Source organism: Heloderma suspectum, chromosome 1 (genome assembly GCF_057233095.1).
Source record: "Heloderma suspectum isolate Gila_16-S chromosome 1, 16-S_ref, whole genome shotgun sequence".
Taxonomy (NCBI): domain Eukaryota; kingdom Metazoa; phylum Chordata; class Lepidosauria; order Squamata; family Helodermatidae; genus Heloderma; species Heloderma suspectum.
The window spans coordinates 215,639,229-215,657,842 of NC_139458.1; the positions used below are offsets into that span (position 1 = coordinate 215,639,229).

General features: G+C 45.5%; 1 long non-coding RNA gene across 1 annotated transcript in view; it reads left to right on the top strand.

Annotated features, from left to right (window-relative positions):
* LOC146358748 (uncharacterized) overlaps window positions 1-18,291 on the top strand; it is an 862,550-nt gene extending 844,259 nt beyond the window's left edge. The window contains exon 2 of the long non-coding RNA XR_014785649.1: window positions 17,062-18,291. This is a non-coding gene — a long non-coding RNA (uncharacterized LOC146358748). The remainder of the gene's footprint in view (window positions 1-17,061) is intronic.
* The last annotated feature ends 323 nt before the right edge of the window (window positions 18,292-18,614 follow it).

Below are 18,614 nucleotides of genomic sequence, written 5' to 3' on the forward strand. Positions count from 1 at the left end.
CATCCATAGAACAGGAGCGCCATGACCGCCACGTGAAATTCTCCCATAGCAGAAGAAAACGCTGTGTCTGCCTGCTGTGGGCATTTGTTTTCAGTTATTGGGGGCGCGGTCAGGATGATGAAGACATTGAGGATGGGACTGGGGTTGCAGGGAAGGAGACCCGAGCAGATTTGACAGGCGTGAGGGCAAGAATTGCCTGCCGATTGCATCTCCTGCCTCTGCATTTCCCAATCAGAGGAAGAAAAGGATAAAATGCCTCCCTGCAACAAAGGGAGACACATCTGATCCCCCACCCCACCAAGCTCAGAAGCAATGTCCTCTATTGATTCAGAGCACCCTATTAAGTTCAGTGGGGCTTACTCCCAAGTAAGTGTGCCGAGGGTTGCAGACTTACAGGGTGATCTTGTGTCTACTCAGAAGTCAGTCCCATTGAGTTCAGTAGGGCTTACTCCCACATAAGTGTGCCAAGGGCTGCAGACTTACAGCATAATCTTACATTTTATGTCTACTCAGAAGTAAGTCAGAGGTTTCCTGGGGGCTGTGAGAAAACAGTACAGCAGAAGTTGAGCTACGAAAATAAGACTCCCCCCCCTTGCTCCTTTGCACACATGCCAGGGAGGGAGGGAGGCACTCCCTCAGTTCACACCATGTGGCTGCCATGTAAAGAAGCCCTTCCTCATCCTGCAAAGAAACCGAAAGCAGGAAGCTCCAGAAAGGATGTGTTTTTTGTGGGGTTTTTGCTTATTGTAGAGACACCCAGTATCTTTGAATTGTAACTGGAGATATATAACCACCCTGGAGAGAGCCGTGCAAATCATGGTTGCCATCGTTAGGATTTTATTAGTAGTTTCACATTAGATAATAGCAGAAATAATTCAGGACCTTAAAAACACACATATTTTTTAAACAACACCCCCAACCTTGAGCCATGAAATTAAGTATCAGCATATGGAGAAGTGGTGAATACAACTAAAATTTGCGAAGGCTGCCTTAAAAAAAAGAAATAAAAAAGCTAAATGCATGCTCAGTTGACTAACACCTGTTCAGTGCTGGAAATTGAGGATATCAAAAGATTTTGTCTCCAGGTGGTGCACACCTTCTGTCAATATCGCTGCATCTTTGCAAACACCATGTTTGGTTTCTGAGGGAGTGATAGGAGTAAGGTCACCGAGGATGGCTGGACGATAGAAAGTCACTGATATGCCTGCCACCTTCTCTCTCTGTTCTTCCAGCTTTTTAAAATGAACATTTAGAGTGTGACTTGAGAACAGGAGGAAAGAAAGGACGAAAGAAGCGTTCAGCAATCTCATCAGCTAATCGTTTTTTTAAAAACAAGACATGTTTTTGCTGTATCCCTTCTCTGACATTTAGAATGGAAGTTAGTTGAAAGCTGAACACTCAGCATTCATATATTACTCTGAAGATCTTGGCTGTCTCTCTTCTTTTTTTAACCCAGCACGAGTTAATGAAGCTTCCTAACGCCTTCAGAGATGGTTCAGTGTTAAAATCTCTGTTGTGGTAAAGTGAGGCACACAAACCCATTAAATCCAGAGACAGAAGAGGCTATTAGTTCAGGTGCTCAGTTCTCTTCACACTTGTTTTTAATATTGACCCTTACTCCCATAAAAATCCCAGGAGGGGTCCTTTCTCTTACTGCCCTGAAGAGATAATTTCACAAGCTAACGCAGTCAGGATGTAATATTACCTTGATATGCAGCCAGAGCGCTCTCTTCTCCCCCCCTTTCTCATTTTCAATCTCATTATTTGAAGTTTCAGCTCGTCGTTTCATCTTCTCAACCGCTCATTAACTTCTTTAAATTGAGGCTGACTTTGAACATTACCATCAAGTGGCAATGGCAGATGGATGAATAACTTGCACTGCCAGGATATCGCGTGAAGTTGCGAGTGAGCCAATGACACGTTTTCCTCTCAGTGCGATGCTTAGGCACCAGATGTGCCTGGAGCTCACTCATCTTACCATGCAGAAGATGTGCAAGTTCCTTCATACATTATGCCAGAAGTATGGATGGCTGATTTCCATAGTCTGAAGCCACCTGAGTCAGCTCTGCCTATCCATGGGTTTCCTTTCGTCTAAATGTACCTATTGTATTTAGAGATATAAGCAAGAAGGAAACTCCCAAGAATATTTGGACCAAACCTCTTCAATTAGATGGAAGCTTGGATCTATTATTTAAATTTGTGTTGCATTTGTATCCTGCCCTTTTTCCAATTGGCTGAGAGTGGTGCTTTAGCTCTTCACCAAGCCTGTGAGTTAGTGATGCTGAGAGTGATTTGCCTGAGACCATGTACTGAGCTTCATAGTTGAGTGGGGATTTGAACCTGAGTTGCCCAAATCCAAAATCAAAAGTATAATTACCACACTACACTGGCTCAGATTAGCTCAGGGCAGCATAAAGCCTGTGTACCACAGCTAGTCCCCCAAGGTTTCCGTCCTCTGGAGCAGCATCTTTTTGGTTTCCACAGGCTCCAGGAATGGGTGGTAAAGAAGGGGTTGGAGCAAGAGTTAAATTGACTGGATATGACCTGTGGGTGATACATTACCCATATTCATTCATTCATTCATTCATTCATTATATTACTATACCACATACCCGAATCTCTCTGGGCGATTCACAAAAATATTAACTAGTATTACATAGATTATAGTTGCAAGTATGGATGGACAGATCAATCTATTTGTTCCATATTAATTTTGCATGTGTTCATTCTTGAGTGTGTTCCATCCTGTTTTATTTCTACATCAGTCTTTTTTTATATCTCACGAAAATCCACAGCATTTTAAACATGTTTTCCCACAACGTATGTATTTCTATACATTTTATTCTAAAATATACATTTTTCTGCATGTCTAAAAACGCATTTTAACTTAAAATATGCAGTTTGATCATTCCCTGAGCTGAGAATTGAATTAGAAAATTTAGAGAAGTGTGAAAACCAAAGGATAACTGTGTTCCAATCTATGTACTAATCCAGGAAGTGCGGATTACAATCAGGTCAGTTCACTAAAAAATGCAAATCAAACAAAAGTCTCAAGCATCCCTAATTGTGAGGGACCTTGACTCAAGATCTTATGAACTGCTGGGCCTGTGTTCAGTTCAGTTTATTGCTTATTAACCAATCAGGCCATACACATACAGAAACATAATACATACCCCTCTTAAACAGAAAGTGACACCAAAATAAGAAATATTAAGGAGGGTGATTATGACAAAGCTAATTAAAACATTTCATAGGGGACTATTAAAACTTTTCACGAAGTCTAGACAATATTTATTAACCTATTATAATATATTAGCAGGCTTAATCTTCTATGCCAGTCGATAGTGTCTATTTCTCTCAAGCCTGTTGGACAAACTTGGCAGTCCTGTAGGATGTATAGTAATCTGTACCAACCAGTAATAATAAGGTTATACTTCAAGAAGATTTGTTACTGGGCACAACTGTTAGGGGCTCAAGATATTGCTTCCTCAGCTCCGCATACAGGGGACATTCCATTAAAAAGTGTACCATGTCCTCTATCTTGGGACAGCCAACTGGGCAATATCCTTTCACACCATGGTGAACCGTAGAGCGCACCTTCACGTCCATCAGCTGCAGATAATTCAGTCTCCATTTAGTCAGAAGCCATCTCAACTCATATGAGCCTTCATTGGCTGAATATAGGAATAAAAATATTGCATTTGCCCCAGTGAAGTTTAATTACAGATTTACTTACATGAGTAATATTGTAAGAATGACTGTGTCTATGAAGGAAGACTTATCTTCAGGTTTCTGTAAATTAATTTGTCTGCTCTTCAGTGGCGAGTGCCTCTCCTTCTCTGGGATGCCACTACGCTTCCTGCAAAAGCCCAGCATGAAGAGACAGAGACCCACTCCTCCTTTTCTCCCCCAAGTTCTTAGTGGAAGAAGAAGAAAGGTGTTTCTCTTCCAAGAACAAGGCTGTTGTGGGAGGGACCTAAGTGACTTGATGCTTCCTCTGCCTAGTGCAAAAAGCTCAGTGAGGAGAACACATCTGTTTTCAACTATGGGGAACTTGGGCAAGGAAAGATCAGATGATTTCCCTCCCTTCCTGTTGGACTGTTGCATGGTGGCAGCAGCAAGGTGCTGCTGCTTATGCCATCTGCACAAGTCCATTGCAAGGGTAATCACCCCCACCCTTCCCTTAGTTCTCGGTACATGCCATAGGCCTTGGGGAAGGTGATGGGTTGGTGGCAACTGCAAATAATGGCTTGGCTAAGAAGCCAAAATTATGGACTATGGACTATTTTATTCCAGATGCATGTGAATTCTTTAGATAAGAGGTATATGATATACAGCAGTGCCCTGAAGACCTATTTCATGGTTATGGATTCCTTCAGCACGTATCCAGCTTATATATGGATAAACCAGTTTCCAAGATTTCATTACATTCCAGCATTTGCAATAAGCAAAACCCAGGATGCAACAGGCTTGATTCTCAAAAGCAGGGACCACCTGCAGCAGGGGCAGTTTTCAACCCACACTCTGATGGTGAGCTTGAGTTTACCCCTTTACCTTTTCTCATATGAAACAAATAGCTACTATTCGTTCTTATGGGGGAATGTTGGCATTGCACTTGAGGAAACTGTTTCAGTTAAGGCAAAACTAACTCTGGTATTTGGGATGTGCGTCTCCTTGACAGGGTCTCTCGGTCATGTATGTGTGTGCAATATCATCTACCTGTGGAGCAAGAATGGAGAGCCTTTGGCCCATGGGCTGAATTTGGCCTGCCAGGTCATCCCTCTGGCCTGTGGAGGGCTCGGGCAAGGTCTCGCCCCCTCCCCGAAGCCCTGCCCATGTCAAAGAAGGGAGAATGACTGAGCTGCAGCCTCAAGGAGTGCTCCTCAAGGCCATGGCTCAGTTGGCTTCATTCCTCCTCCCGATCCCCTATCGAGGAAGGGAAGCAGAGAGCAGAGCCAGGTCAGGACTCAGTTAGCAAATCAAGGAGCAGCTTGAGGTGCTAGCTGAGTTCTGGGCGTGGATATGTGTGCATGTGTGTGGGGGGCATGTATGTGTAGGAAACGTGAATTGTGTGTGTAACACACACACACACATAATGATGGGCTAGCCCCAAATAGGCCTTGTTTCTTAGAGTATGAAATCCCTGGGTGTGTTAGCCACATCCACTTACTTATTATATCCATTCAACATATAGGTCAGTTAATGAGCAAAAATTTGTCCCATGCAAAGTACAGTTGTTGAAAAGGTTGTTATCAGAAATAAAAACGTGTGGCAGAAAGCTCAAATGATTCGGCTGCTGGTTTTATTTATATGATGTTTAGCTCTCCCTATATCTAAAGGCTGAGAGCAGGTAACATTCAGAAACACATATTTAAGGCACTAAAATGTATATAAAGAGAGGGACAGAAAGAGAGAGTTGAAAGCTGGACACTAAAACTCATATGTTCATCAGCTATAAATGCTTAAACAAATTCATCACTAGCTGTAACATACTTACCCTCTAAAATTCTGAAAGGTTTGCAGTCTCTTGTCATTGGGTACGATAATTATTTTAATTATAAAAGCCAACTTATTTATTTATTTAAACATTTCTATCCCACCCTATATCATTAAGATCTCAGGGCGGCATACAGATAAAATCAATTTAAACAGTATAAAACAATAAATAATTTAGGGTGCAATCCTAACTAGATAGGCGGCCGCCTCAGAACTCGGACGCAACCGCCTATCCTAAGCAAGGCAGGAGAGGCACGGGGGAGATCATTCCCTCCACACCTCTCCTGCCTTGCTGTGTTTTGCTAGACAGCCATTCTAGTCTGGGGGCGACTGGGAGACGAAGCTGCCATACGACACATGGGATGTGTCATACACACAGCTCCGCTCTCCCCACCCCAGAATACCCCCCAGAATGCCCATTTTCAGTCGCTCCGTGCTCATCTTCCAGGTGCGTAGGATGGGGCTTCTCCACACTGCCTCGGAGGCAGCACGGACGAGGGGCAAGGTCGAATTTCCAGGAACCGACCTCGGAGCACGGGCTCTGATGTCAGTTCCCAGAAAAGAGCATATCCTATGGCCCTCTAGACAGTGTCTAGTGGCCACAGGATTGCTCCCTTGTTGTTGTTGTTCAGTTGTTAAGTCATGTCCGACTCTTTGTGACCCCATGGACCATAGCACACCAGGCCTTCCTGTCCTCCACTCTCTCCTGGAGCGTGCTCAAGTTCATTTTTTAGCCTTGTGATACGTTCCATGGGGTTTTCTTGGCAAGAATGCTGGAGTGGGTTGCCATTTCCTTCTCCAGTGGACCACATTTTGTCAGAACTCTCCACCATGACCTGTCTGTCTTGGGTGGCCCTGCACGGCATAGCTTATGGCTTCACTGAGTTGCGCAAGCCCCTTCGCCACAACAAGGCAGTGATCCATGAAGGGGCTGCTCCCTTACACACCTAGAAACATATTAAACTATTAAGCTAATACCAGTTAAAATCTAAAACAACAGGTAAAACAATATGCTAGGGAATGCATTTAGCCCTCAAAGGCTTTGGTAAAAAGCCATGTTTTTACTTGGTGCTGAAACAAGACCAATGTCTGTGCCAATCAGGCCTCCAAGGGGAGGGCATTCCACAACCGGGGTGCCACAGCAGAGAAGGCCCTTTTCCACATCCCACCATAGTGTATGTCTTATACTGGTGGGATGCAGAAGAGGGCCCTTCCAACAGATTTCAAGTTCTCAGGCATATATAGGGAGAGGTGCTCCCTCAAATATTGAGGTCCCAAGCCGCTTAGGGCTTTAAATGTCATCACCAAAAGCTTGAATTCTGACCAGAAGCATATTGGCAGCCATTGCAATTCCTTTAAAACAGGTGTTATATAGTTTTTATGAGGTGTTCTGGTCAGCAGTCTAGTTGCTGCATTTTGCACTAGCTGCAACTTCTGAGTTGCCTTCAAGGGCAGCCTGTCAGGAGTGCCCTAGTGGCCTCTTTCAGTACACTCCAATAGCCAACTCAAGACACAGACGAAAGGATTATTTTCAAGGCTTTAATCCTTTTACAACTTCATGACTCTTTCAGATGCTAATCACCAGCGACTAAGCAAGGAACAGCAGAGTAGCCTATGCTCTGAGTAGGCAGTTGATCCCCATTTGAAGGAGAGTCACTTGAAGACCCTGAACTTATGGGCTAGGGAGAGATCCTCCCTCTTTCCTTTGGGTCCACGGGAGGCGGCCGTTGCTTGCATGCCAAACAGGCGCTATGCCTCCTTTCCGCACCCTCCATCGCTCGTTGCTCCCTGCGTCTGCGTTGAGCATCTAGCAAGCCCCCCTCCCGTACTCTCTCACTGCCCGGGTCACTATCTATCTCAGGAATGCCGACAGGAGGAATCTCTGCCAGCTGCTGTGCCTATGAGGGATGAGCTGGCTCCTCTCCCATGGATTGCTGATCCTCCTCAGAATCAGAACTGCTCTGGGGTTCTATCGGCTCAGTTTCCACCCTGACACAGCCCCACGTAAAGTGCACTGCAATAGTCCAATCGGGAACTTACCATCACATGTACTACTGTGGCTAGGTTATCCCTGTCTAGGAAAGGCTGCAGCTGGCAGATCAGCCAAAGCTGGCCCCAAGTATTCCGGGCCACAGAGTCCACCTGATGCTCCAGTGACAGATATGGATCTAGGAGTACTCCCAAGCTACGCACCTGCTCCTTCAGGGGGAGTGCAACCCTGTCCTGTTGTTTACCTGATTCCTGGACTCTGGAACCACCAATCCACAGAGCTTCCATCTTGTCAGGATTCAGCTTCAGTTTATTGGCCCTCATCCAGCCCCTCATAGCCTCCAGGCACTGGTCTAGCACCTTCACCGCCTCAACCAACAAGGAGAAATAGAGCTGAGTACCATCATACTAGTGACACCCAACCCCAAAACTCCTAATGACCTCTCCCAACAGTTTCATATAGATGTTGAACAGCATGGGGGATAGAATAGAACCCTATGGCACCCCACAGCTTAATAGCTATGGGGTAGAACAGGAATCCCCCTATACCACTCTCTGGAATCGGCCCTGCAGGTAGGAATGGGTAGGGATATACAAACTGTGTACCTTCAGTGCTGCTTGACTTCCGCAGTTTGCGGCCAGTGCTCCGTTCCGCCGTTCACAAGCCCCCAGAATTCTCCTCTTTTTTTTCCACTCCGAAAATTACGAAGATAAATCTGTACTGACAAGCGTAATTCCGGTGCCCAGCCGCCTCCGTGAGTCTGCATAACTTCCGTAAGAATCGCTATTTTTCATAAATATTTATGTGTGTTTTTTTTAATTGAAATCCTCCGTTTTCATTTACTTTCAGCCAAAACACTTCCTCTTCCTAGGGGCTTCCCAAAAGAAGGCTGTCTTAGGTGTACCTGAGCAATAAACTATTTATTTAAAGCAACGCTGTTTTAAAGAAAGAAAAAACCTTTTAAAATGACCATGCCGCTCCAGGACCGGCATGGTCATTTTAAAAGGTTTTTTCTTTCTTTAAAAGAAAGTGTTGATAATAGTAGCAGTAGTAGTAGTAGCTGTGGTGGTGGCGGCGGCGGCGGTGGTGGTGGTGGTGGTGGCAGCAGCACCAATGGCAAGCAGCAGCAGGCACTCCCTCCTCACTGGATGGTGGCTTCTCCTCCTTTTCCAACAGGTACTGGCTTTAACAGGCTTGTCCATGTTACTTTTGCAAAAAATCCTCTAGGTATCTTTTTATCATCATCGGGTGTTTCTACATTAAGCAAAAAGCGCGCAAGAACCCACATCCTTTCTGGAGCTTCCTGCTTTCAGTTTCTTTGAGGGATTAGGAAAGGCTCCTTTACAAAGCAGCCATGTGGTTTGAACTGAGGGAGTGCCTCCCTCCCTCCCTGGTATGTGTGCAAAGGGGGGCGGGGGAGTCTTGTTTTCATATCTCAACTTCTGCTGCGCTGTTTTCTCGCAGCCCCCAGGAAACTTCTGACTTACTTCTGAGTAGAGATAATACCACAGTATAAATCTGCAACCCTTGGCACACTTATGTGGAAGTAAGCCACGTTGAACTCAGTGGGACTTACTTCTGAGTAGACACAAGATCACCCTGTAAGTCTGCAACCCTCGGCACACTTACTTGGGAGTAAGCCCCACTGAACTTAATAGGGTGCTCTGAATCAACAGAGGGCTTCTGAGCTTGGTGGGGTGGGGGATCAGATGTGTCTCCCTTTGTTGCAGGGAGGCATTTTACCCTTTTCTCCATCTCATTGAGAAATGCAGAGGCAGGAGATGCAATCGGCAGGCAATTCTTGCCCTCACGCCTGTCAAATCTGCTCGGGTCTCTTTCCCTGCAACCTAGGGATGTCAGAGAATTTCTCCACGAATCTCTGGGAGGCCGAATGCCAGCGCATTCGGCCCCCCGAAATTGGTGGAGAAACGGTCTGCCACCCCCCTGCCACCCCTGGGACGGGACTTACCTTTGGCGAATGTCCTTGGCGGCGGCTCCGGCAGCGATGCGGCGGCGGCGGCAGCTGGTCTTCTGACCGGCTGCCGCCGCCGCCATTTCCAAGTTAAAAAAAACAAAAACAAAAAAACGTGATAGGCTACGTAAAGATTTACGTAGCCTATCACGGCTAGATTTTTAAAAAACACCGTGATAGGCTACATAAATGTTTACGTAGCCTATCACGACTGAGTGGAAAAAAAAAAACCCGTGTGTACGCAAAAGGCGGCGCCCATGGGCGCCGCCATTTGCGTTCCTTATTTTGGCACGTGTAGTCTACGTAAACATTTACATAGACTACAGCGAAAATAAGGGGAACGCAAATAACGTTCCCCTTATTTTCGCCGTAGTTTACGTAAATGTTTACGTAGACTACACGTGCCAAAATAAGGAACGCAAATGGCAGCGCCCATGGGCTCTGCAATTTTGCGTATGCGCAGGTTTTTTTTTCCCACTCAGCCATGATAGGCTACGTAAACATTTACGTAGCCTATCACGGCTGACTGCAGGGACGCAAACGGTGGCGGCTTTGGCTGCCGCCATTTGCGTCCCGGCAGGAGACGATGTTTTGCGGCCGGAGGGACGGGGCGCCTCCCCCCCGCCAGAATTTCGGGGGGAGGGACGGGGCGCCTCCCCCCCGACAAGAATTTCGGGGGGGAGGGATGGGGCGCCTCCCCCCTGGCCAGAATTTCGGGGGGGAGGGACGGGGCGCCTCCCCTCGGCCAGAATTTCGGGGGGGAGGGACGGGGCGCCTCCCCCCCGCCAGAATTTGGGGGGGGAGGGACGGAGCGCCTCCCCCCCAACGCGAATCAAGCTTCGGGATCAGGTAAGGGACTTTCACCCCAGTCCCATCCTCAGTGTCTTCGTCATCCTGACCACGCCCCCAACAACCGAAAACAAACACCCACAGCGGGCAGACAGAGTGGCTTCTTCTGCTATGGGAGAATTTCATGTGGCGGTCATGGCGCTCCTGTTCCATGGGCTGGGAAAAATACCACATTTTTTGCGTTTGGGGAAAACATGGGATAGGCTGGGGGAAAACATGGGATAGGCTGGGGGAAATGGCGGGAGACACTCTGGAAGGTAACGGGTCATCTAAAGAGCCTGCAGACGTCCATGACAGAGCCATCTCAATAGCAGGATAAAAGCTCTGTGTGATGAACCCCGTCATCGCCACTACAACGTTGCCCAGTTCCTCTTGTCTCTTTAATGGTCTAAGCAGCACAGAGCCACACCCTGCAAAAGCAGATCAGATTTTTAAAAATAGTATAACCTACAACAGGTGTATGCTGTTATATAGCATTTTGCCTGTCAGTCAACAAACCTGTACGTGTCCTTTTCAAGGCAGCATTGTGATTATTTTGTTCTATACACATCTTGATAGTTTTCCATCCAACATTTACAGTCTTGCAGCAATTCAATATTGGTGGCTAACAATACCTTTGAATCCCTTATCAGCTTTCACAGGAGTCTGAAAAAATTCCACTAACTGGAGAAGAAGCCTTCTGTTCGGTGGGCTGGAAATATCTCTGAATATCTTCCCGAAAGAGGAAGGCATCAAGCCAGGAATGTTCAATAGTCTGATTGTCTTTCAGCATCTCTGTTCAGAAACTACCTGTTCCAAAAACTCAGAACTTTGGGTTGAATCCATCGCAGATAAACTAGAATCTTGAAGCTAAACAGTTGGTTGGTTAATTCAAATCAATATGTGAAAGCCACCCACCCCTTCCCATGCTGCTTTGCAAACCTCATTGCCCCCTCAGGCTGCCAGGTCGCAATGCTGAAGTGACAGGCGATGCCACAGTTGGTAGAATTTCCCTGTCAGGGTCTAGTATCTAGACTGATGAGCCCCCTTGGCTTTCTGGCTGAAAGTCCCCAGCTCTCCCTTGTGTGCCTACTCCCTTGCTGCCAACAATATATAGCCTAAGGGTCTAGCTACATGTTATTTTTAATAGTGTTTGTGCTCTTTTGTTATTCACAGGTAAGCACCTTCAATCCGGATTGGGATTGCAGCATGCAGGGTGGGGAGGTTTTAATCTTTTCATTCCCTGGCTGCAGCTTCTACCGGTGTTCTTGCCCGCCCTCCAAATGGCAGTTAGGGATAGTAAAAAACCTCCCATTGGCAGCAGTGGGAGGTCTTTTATTCTCTCTCTGTCTCTCTCTCTCTCTGTGTGAGAGAGAGAGAGAGAGAGAGAGAGAGAGAGAGAGATTCTCTGCCACCCCTAACCCGCTTACAGGATTGAGGGGGGCACACACTTACTCTTGAGTAATAGGAAAGCACAGATGTAGCTGCACATTATGTATAGACAGTAATATGTAGTTAGATCACCCTCCCCCAACTTGGTGCCCTCCAGATGCGTTCAGCTGCAACTCCCACCTTCCCCCAGCCAGCAGGGCCAAGGGCCACACTGGCTGGGAGTGATGGCAGTTGCAGTACAACACTACCCAGTGGGCACCAGGTTAGGGAAGGCTGAGGGCCAAGCTAAATGTTCTCCTAATCACACATAGTGGAGCTATACATGATTGCAAGTGCATATGGCCCTGATTTGCATCAGAACCATACCACTTTGGGAGAGGAGGGTTTAAGCTTCCCCCTAACTGTTTTCATTCTGAAATTCCAGCCCCCCATGTGTGTGGTGGGGGGTAAAAAAAGGCAGGGAGAAGGCTCAATTTATTTCTCTTTTCTTTTTTTAACACCTGCAGGGATGGTGGTAATATTTCAGGAAACAAACAGGTGACGGGGGAGGCATAAACCTTCCTCTCCTGAAGTGCTATGGGCCAGATTCAAATTGAGGGCATGCATACTTGCAGGAGAGTGGGGAAAAACAGTCACTCATAGCTCTATTATGTGTGGTTAGGAGAATGTTTAGTTTGGCCCTGAGTTAGTCCCTCTTTCCTGAGCAACTGATTATTCCATGCCACCACAGCAGTTCAGCCAATCTCAATCAGAGGTTTCACTGCCGCAGTACAGATGAAATCAGTGCATTTACAATAAAGGCTTTTGCATTTATTGATGGGGAAGAAAAAATGTCATCCTTCCCTCCTCATGATAATCACCATTAAACTCTGTTGAGAGACTGAGATTGTGTCAGTCTGCTTAAGGTTCTTATCAATACCTACCAGAACTTTGTAGATGCCACCAAATTTAGTGAAATAATGCCAGCTGTCCTGATTTGCTTTACAAAAGCTATACTGTACCTCACCCCATTAAAAACAGTAGCTTAATCATTTATACATTCTTTGAAAAGGGCAAACAACATTTTACCTTTCATTATAACAGGGTCCTTCATTGAAAACTATTAATGGGGAGCCAGCATGGCATACAGTTAACACTGGGAGCTAAATAACATCTTTGAAATGCTTAGTCTTGACAACATGGGTTCTCCTTTAACAACAAAAATCTATTTCTTTAAAATACAACCAAAGGCTGAAGCTGTGTAGAGTGGAGCCTACTCCCGTGGAAATCAGATAGCCCCCTTGAAAGACATAAGCTCATATTTCCTTCTGGCTGTAGCTCCTTTTTCACTAATTCAAAATAATTATATTGTTTTTGCAGTGTTCAGTACAATCTCTTTCTCATACCACAATGATATGTATGTTAAGAGGGTCTTAATATTATGTCAGTCTCAAACCTGGGGTTCCTCAAAATGCTTACCATCAGAATTATTTAATTGAACACAGCAGGGAAAGCTCTGACATTTGTACACTTACAACTGTTTGAAATAATGAGGCAAAGGAAATGGTCACAGGCCAATAGGCAGAATGAAAAAAGGTTAGGGGAGCAAAAGTATACACAACAAACTGTACAAATACTATCTTTCCCCTCCCTCCTGCAATCTAACTCTGCAGGTGTTTTGCCACAGTCCTAGAGAGAACTCAAAAGGTATATTAGACCTGCTCTGCCTCTTCAGAAGAAGTCTTGTCTGGTCAAGTTACTTAATAATCTCAGCATTGCTGTAGATATTTTGAATTTGCCTCAGGATATCTCCACACATTAGATGTTACTCACTTCCCTGTGCAATCCACGTGGCAAAAGAGTAACGTTTAACTGCTTTAACTTTCGTATGGCTGTGTTGACTGCCTCTATGGCTCTGTGATACTGGTTTGCAAACATTTACCACATTCTATATACCATTCCCACAGCCTTCCTCTGTTGTGTTCCTATGTCTCCAATTACATTCTGCAGAGAGTTCCCCAGTATGTCAGTACCTATGCTATCCAGGGGTGCCCAGCCTCATCACTACAGTATAAACATGGTAGCTTAGGGTTGATGGAGCCTGAGGGGCTGTAACCCAGTGGTAGAGCACCTACTTTGCATTCAGAAGGTCCCAGGTTTGATCCCCAGCATCACGAGGTAGTATAAGGCAGCTTCCTGTGTTCCTACTGAAAGCATTCAGCTAAGACGATTGTCTGTGAGAAATCAGCCCATCGCTTTTGTCCTTATTATGTGGACACAGGATGTCGGGGTGGTGGTGGTGAGCAAACTACATCTTATACCAGGAATGGGGAACCTCTCAGCCCAAGGGCCAAATTCAGTTTCTCTCAGGGGCAAGAGACGGTGTGGCTGAAGACAATAGGAGTGGGGCCCAAAATACCAGCTAATGTTAGTGTAAAGCTCTTCCTGCCAGTCACCAAGCCTTAGGAGAGGCATTTCAAGCCTTTAGTATGGAGGGGGGCAGGATGCATAAGAGCTGGGAAACCACCAAATGACTGGGGAAAGAGGGCGGGGCCAGGGGAAGGGGGTGTGACTATTTGGAGAGCCCCAGAGAGCTGGACTGGGATGTCACAAGGGCCGGATGGGATTAGGATCCCACCCCGCCTTAGAAAAAAATGCATGTAATGTGTGCATGTAGGCAGCCAGTTTTAGTAAACAAAAGCAGCTTCGGGTGGGGGCACCTCTGTGTGGAGAAGCAGCAGAGAAGGAAGTCTGCACTCCTTTCCCATGCTGCAGTTCCCCCTGCTCAGCTGCCTTTCTACCCACAGGTTTCTACCCAGTCATGTGTTTATTCTTGCAAACGCGTGACCTGGAAAAGAAGCAGGCAGCAGGGGAGCTGCGGTGGAAAAATGCTGGGCAGGGAAAGATTAAATTCCTTCTCCTCTACCACTTCTCTATGCACCCTTCCCCACCTCACCTGCTTAAGCTTACTGAAACTGATGGGGAGAAAGGAGGGAAGGCACCAAACACAGGAACTGCAAAGTGCACAAAGACCATTTATTATCCAACAGTTTTTGAGTGTGACTCGGATGCAGTTCTTCTGAAGGCTGAGCCAATTTTGCCAAGTGAGAACTCGTGACTTGACTTGGGGGGTCTATAACAGTTTATAACAGTGGCGGCGGCAGTCCTCCCAGGGACTGCTGCTATGGGCTGTCATTTTTATTACCCCAGATATCCTCTGAGTGACATTAGGCATGGCCTAGCTTAGTGTGGGTGGAGTTCTGGGTAATAAAAATAGTGGCTGCCAGCTGGCATCCACTAGGAGGAACACTGTTGCTGCCAGTACCACTAAGTTTCATAGCTGCCCCCTCTCTTTCATGGCCAGTGAATGGGGATGTGAAGGGGGGGGCATTTTGGCCTGGCGCTAAGAAAAACCAAAATAGTTTCCTCCACTATCTCAAAATAACCTTTTTCTTTGAAAGAACAGAATCAGAGTGTCGTCCAAGGAACACCCTTGAAATGCACTGGACAATAAAGTATTTTCTGCGCATCCTTGAGGTCTCCTCCCCTTTCATACTTACTAAAACTGAACATCAAGGCTCTGTTATAGATAGATAGATGACGTGGATTCCCTTAAGGAACTCTGGTTTTTTGAGGGCTCTGAGAATTCTGTGTTAGAGATCAGTAACCCTCTCCAAGAACCATTTCAGGCTTCCTTAGAGGGGAACAATGAAACTTAAATGAATTTAAACTTTAAATGCAGAAATGTCCTAACAGACATTTAGGATCATCAGAGTTTGGAGCTTATTTTTCATTATATAATGCAATGAACTAGAATTAACTTAAATCAACAAAATCGCTCCTTTTAGACATTTAAATCAATATTTTATTTACAAATCTAATACCTTGTAAGCTGTAGCTCGAACTGTCGTGGTGAAACATGACAAGGGAATTAATAAAACATAATTGCGTCCCTCAGGAAAATATAGTACAAACTGAACTGACGTGCCGTAGGAGTAGTTCACTATTTCCTTTGATGTAAAATGCAGAACATTTTGCTGAGCTTTGTCTCAGTTCAGGGTTTATTGCGAGAAAACAGTGTATATAAAAGTGCTTAATCTGTGTTTCAGTTAACATAGCCATGTGTGTATCTGCATGTCAAAAGGTGAGCCAAAATGGCACTGGAATGAGTAAGCCTAGGAAACCTATAGCGAAGATTTTGTGTTCTCTAAAATAAATTTCTGCAAACTAAATTCTACACAATGAGAAGCAGAATCCTGAAACTGTATTCGTTATGCAAAGTGAGCAAATTTGAATAGTTTCTCTTATTTTTCATTTGAACTAGTATGCATAATTTTATTTTGCTAGTTATGGGAAGGAGAAAGGAACTATGATGTTGAGCACTGAACTCCACCATCCCCAACCACGGGACAGCTTGAAAGCTGAGATTCTTAGGAAGTTCGATCATGTCGCCATACTACATCCTGAACTTTTTCTTCCATGTAGTCCCCTGGTCTGAAGCTTTCATGTAGCTTTCTAGTCAGGGGTTGGTTTTGCTGATTTGCTCTTGTATGAAGGAGGTGGGATGGGTGTACTAAAATGCCCCCTTCCATGCCAAAGTGGCCTGTTGGCAAGCTGCTACACCCTTTACCACGGCACCTTTTTTTTTCTGAATGAGCAACTCGTGAGCCAGATAGTACCCCTGAGGCTTTCAACTGCTGACCTCTAGTATAGCCTGATCCCAAACTTATCTTGTCAACAGAATAAGGGCATGTCTTGATGTTGTTGCACAAAATGCTAGTTTCGCCCCCTGGAGGCTAGTCCAATTTGCCCCAAAGAGGAGAGTCAACTTCAGGCTGGGTCCAACTCGATTTTATTGTTTGCAAACAGTTCGACAAAGGAGCTCACGCTCAAAGCAGAGTAGACCCTGGGCAACCTCCGCGCTACAGTTTTATCACTTAGCTTACATTCCTCAGCCAGCGTGTTACTTTTGATTGGTTGCCAGCGGTTTGCTTAGCAACCTTATCTTAGGGTTACTGTCTGCTCATTCCAGGCATGCGCAGCTCTTACAGTACTATGTGCTGCTTAAGACACATACAATGGCTTTTAGGTTACATTTTTACTACAATTCCCCCCTCAAAAGGCTTTTCTCAAATTTATACTCTGTTTGGTCCCGCGGTGGACTATGCACTTAAAGGCGCAAACTATTATTGCTGTGGCATTGATGGTTTTCTCTAAACAGCAAGTGAGGCCTAGGACGCCTTTGTTCTAGCTACTAGAATGTTGACAACAAAAACACTTTTTTTTTAACTTTTGGAACTCAGTTTTGTTCCGTTCATCAGGAACCCTTGAAACGAGAGCACCCTCTTTCTGTAGAGCTACTTGAGTCCTTTCAGGGGTTCATTATTCCAACGGTGACCTTCAGGTGGGTCAGCTTCCGGTGTGACCCTCTCTGGTGCAGGTGATGCCTTTATTCAGTGTGATGAATCCACTTCTTTTCTTTGGCGACTTTCATAGCAATGGGAGTGGTAAGTAGGATCTGAAACAGACCCTTCTGCTTCTTGGTAGGTGGTTCATCTTTCTAGGACTGGATTAGCACCCAATCGCTGGGATTGAGATTATGCACTGGAGCATCTAAAGGCCAGGATTGGTGCGGTGTCGCAAACCTGTGAAAACAAAACAGACTGCAAAGCAGTAACATAGCCCTGAATCTTAAAACTTTTACTTTTAAATTCACATTTAAGCTATCAGCCATAGGTAATATCCGAGGTGGGCACTTATGGAACGTTTAAAAGGTGTCAATTTAATACTTCCCTTGGGGGCGCACCATACTCGAGTCAAGGTGATTGGCAAGGCCTGTGGCCTTTCAACTTAATCTTTAAACAAATTTTAATGAGCATTGTCTTTAAGGTGCGGTTCATCTTCTCAACTTGACTTGTAGATTGAGGTTTCCAAGGGGGGTGTAGCTTCTAGTTAGTTTGTTATGCCTGGGCCACTACTTGCGTCACTTGTCCAACAAAATGGGGCCCCCGATTTGATTCACTCTCTTTAGGTAACAAGAGCTTAGGGATTACTTTTTAACAGGATCTTGGCTACTGTCTGAGCAGTGCAGTCAATTGCTTTTATCATTACTAGCAGGTACCGATAGCCATGAGTCTGGGGCAACTCTGAAAAGTCAATTTGAAATCTCTGAAAAGGATAGTAAGCGCATGGGCGACTTCTCATTTGAGCTGGGGGCTCAAACATCTTTGAATCATTTTTGAGGCACAAAGGGCAGTCAGCCACTGTTCTCAGGTCTTGGTCTAACCTGAAGGAGGTGCTATCTGCCTCGGGCGCACTCAAAATCGGGGTGTTAAAGGGGGATGATCCCTTTATTAACTAACCATAATTTTTGAACTTCTCAATGAGCGGCTTCAAGCCTGCACAGGTGGCTTTTTTCAGAGGATACTGCCTTACGCACACAGGGCTCTCCCTTTTTAAAGAAGATTTTAATTTGTGTTATGCATTTGGTCGGGCAGGGGTTCTGTCTGCCCACACACATGGATTAACATTCTCTAAAATCTCAGTCCCTTTGGCCTCTGACACAATCTTGATTGCTTGAAGGGCCATTCGATAATTTGAGCCCTGCATTGCTGGCAGCTGTACTACAATCTGATTATCACTGAAGAAGATTTCAGCTTGCAGTTTTGTTAACAAGTCCCGCCCCAAGAGGGCAACCAGGTATGCAGATGAAACTACAAAGGCATGTTCCAGTATGTTATTTCCAGTCTTCATGAGGAGGGGCTTACACATGGGCAATTTAGTTTGTTTTTTTTCCCTTTAATTTCTTTTATAGTTACATGCTTTCCACTTTCTCTTGCCGGGGGGCTTCACAGGGATCATAGAAAATGTGGCTCCAGTATCTACTAGGGCTTTACAGTCCTCGCCACCAACCCTTACCTTGGGATTCTTCCGAGCGTTTGTTCGTAGGGTGGTGGC